Source organism: Condylura cristata, unplaced genomic scaffold (genome assembly GCF_000260355.1).
Source record: "Condylura cristata isolate star-nosed mole 26May11 unplaced genomic scaffold, ConCri1.0 scaffold00026, whole genome shotgun sequence".
NCBI classification, from domain to species: domain Eukaryota; kingdom Metazoa; phylum Chordata; class Mammalia; order Eulipotyphla; family Talpidae; genus Condylura; species Condylura cristata.
In genome coordinates, this window is record NW_004567127.1 from 1,250,398 (window position 1) to 1,253,419 (window position 3,022).

Consider the following 3,022-nt stretch of genomic DNA (forward strand, 5'->3'; position numbering starts at 1 on the left):
TTTTTTTTTTTTTTTCCCCAGTATAGTTAGGTATGGTTGGAGATCCCCCCGTCCCTTCCCGCGGGGCAGAGATGGTGGTAACGGGGAGAACAGACACAACCCAGACCACCTAGACCTTGCTGAGGGGGTTTTGTCTTTGTCCTAGGAGCAGTGGGAGCTAAGGAGACCGACCCCCTCTTACTACAGCAGGAGGTAAGGAGCTCAAGTCAGTCTCTCCAGGGATGGGAGTTTGGGCAGTATTTTTGAGGCTGAAGAACAAATGTAGAAAATGCAGATTTGTAGAGTCTGATTGGTTGCTTTCTGCTAATCATGGTTAAAACTTGAATTTGGACTCCAAACTGTGCCATACCGAGCCCCTTGCTTCTGAATGTTGTCTAACCATGGGTCAGGCATCTCTTGTCTACCATGGCTGTTACTGGTCTAGGCAATGGGATATCATCTTGAAGACAGTGAACAGTGTCTGTGCCCTGAAACACTTAGCTTGTCAATTAAAATATTGGCTTTTTCCTTGTTTAAAATGGTAGGGGTATTTTGTCCCCCTGTTGCCAACCCATCTTAACATTCTTGTTATTGAATGTGGCTTCAGTTTCTTTCAGCCAATAAAGGAAACAGAGTTTGAGGAAAAGGAAATTGGTTTAATTTGTCAACAAGTGAGGAGGGCGGCAGGCTCATGTGAAAGACCACTGCGCTGCTCTCTGGAAGGGTGCAGGATTACTTATCTACAGGAAAAAAGAGGGGGAGATGGGCAGGGTTCTGTAAAGGCAGGGATGGGAGGTGGGCAGGGATGGGAGATCAGCACGGAGCTGGGGATGACTGAGTGCAGCAGTTACTTTTTTCTTTAATATTTTATTTCTGCCTGCTCCTTTTTTTTTCTTTCCTTTTTTAAAGATTTATTTATGCTTACAGAACTGGGGTACAGGCAACAGGTGTGGGGAATGAGAGGATTCACCAGAGACAGAGTGGGGAGCAGAACAGGCAGGTCACTGAAATATGTTGCTGAGGGGGCCTGCGGGGAGACAGGAGGGGTCTGCTGCACCATGTGGGTTATTCCCTGGCCAGGGAGAGCTTCATAGTGCTGCACTTTAACCCGTTGTGCCAACAGGGAGGCCCTTAGCTTGCCTTTTTGAACAACTGCTGTTGAACTCCCTTTTTCTTGGAATGCGAGAAGACAAAGCAGGCAAGGGGGTTGGGGTGGAATGGCCAGAGTGAGGGGAAGGCGAACTTGTTAATGCCGTACCAGCAGAGGTTGATCATAAGGAAGATAAAACTGTCAAACAAAGGGGCAGTTGCAAGAAATAAACTTGTTAATGCTTATCTGAGTGATCAGGCATTTGTAACTGCATCATTTTACAATAGAAGAAGAAAGAGCGAATGACCATCATGACCACTGTGGCTTCAGAATGGACCTAAAGTACAAAATAAGTATTTGATTAACTAGAAACTCGGTTGCTTTTGGCTAAAATCCCAGGGGTGTTAAAAGAAATAAGATCCAGACTTTGTGACTGTGTGTGCTTTTTACAAATGCCCTGCTCTATTTTATTTTCTAATAGCTCTGGTGAGAATGTTGGGAAATGACCGCTGGGGACCAATGGATAGTAATTGAGCCTGAGCCTGGTGGAATTTAATTTGTAGGCTATTGGCCCATCTAGACTTCTTTAACAAGGTTTTATAGCTGGGCGGACTCTAAAGTATAAGCCTAATTCCTACTCACTCTTGCCCTTCCTCCCTGCCTCCAGAGGAAGGAAGGGAGGCTGGGTAAAGTTAGTGACTTTGTGGAGCCCAACATCTGTCACTAGTTAGCGAAACAGTGTCAATGAAGAGGTAAAAATGTGCAGAGTCAGGCAGACTTGGGTTCTAAACATGTCTCACTAAGTAGCAGTGTGAACTTTAGTTCCCTGATCTGTAAAACAAGAAGATCAACTTGATATGTGCTACTGGCAGAGGGCAATCACCTAACAGTGTATTCATATGATATCTTTTCCCTACATCCTTCCTAATAGCACAGTGTTACTGTGATAGAAGAATAAAGACACTGAGGAGGGGTCTGACTAGCCCCCAAGCAGGGCCTCTCAGGGTAGTAGAATTGTGACGGGATTTCCCACTATTTGGGTTCAGACCCCTGTAGTTTTGAGAAGTTGACAGGATCAGAGCTTTCAGAGTAGACTGGTTTCTTTGGGAGAGACTCACACTACCTAAACAAGAAATGTATGAATAGTCCAGCATGCAAATTCATGAACTTCTAGTAATAGACAGTTTCCGCTGTAACTGGCACTTGTCTCTTGCATAGTAGCAAGTACTTGGTATCGGTGGAGTCAAGTTGAGAATAAGAGGGTCAAGCAAAGTCGTCTTTTCGCTATTGTGCCCTCAGGAAAGGGTGAAAACGGTTAGGGAATGTAGAACTCTAGGCCTGGGAAGCCAAGGAGGAAGAAGCAGAACCTTCAGGAAAGCTTTCTGTGAAGGGCAGGTGGTGAATTAACAAAGGACTCTGCAGGGGCCGTTCTGAGAGAGATGATGAGGCAGGCAAGAGGAGCTTGGAGAAAAAGGCCGAAATGTGATGCCTTGTTGAGATGTGGGGAAGACACTGGGGCTTAGGTACCTGGGAGATTGTGGGTGCACTTCAGGGAGAGTGAAGGGGAGACGAAGGTGGCTGTTGGGCGGCGCTGTTGGGGTAGGCTGGTGGGACAGCAGGTGTAAAGGTTTGAACTTCTGAACCAAATTAGGATGTCCGAAGCAATAGGAGTGAAGAGCGGCAAAGCAAGCGGCGGTGGGAGGGAAGCAGGGCCCAGCTCGACACTCAGATTTGGGGAGGAACAGGATGTGGAAAGTGGAGGGAGCCTCTTTTTGACAGGACAAACTTTTAAATGTCATTACTTAAAAAAAGAAAAGCTTCATTTTAAATTTAGTTTTCTGCTGTCCTTGTGCCTAACACTTTCACGATCTTCTGCTCCTTAGTGAGACTTGATCCTGACTCAGGTCACCGGCCTCCTCGCGGGGTTTCCCTTCTGACGCCCTCACAGGACGT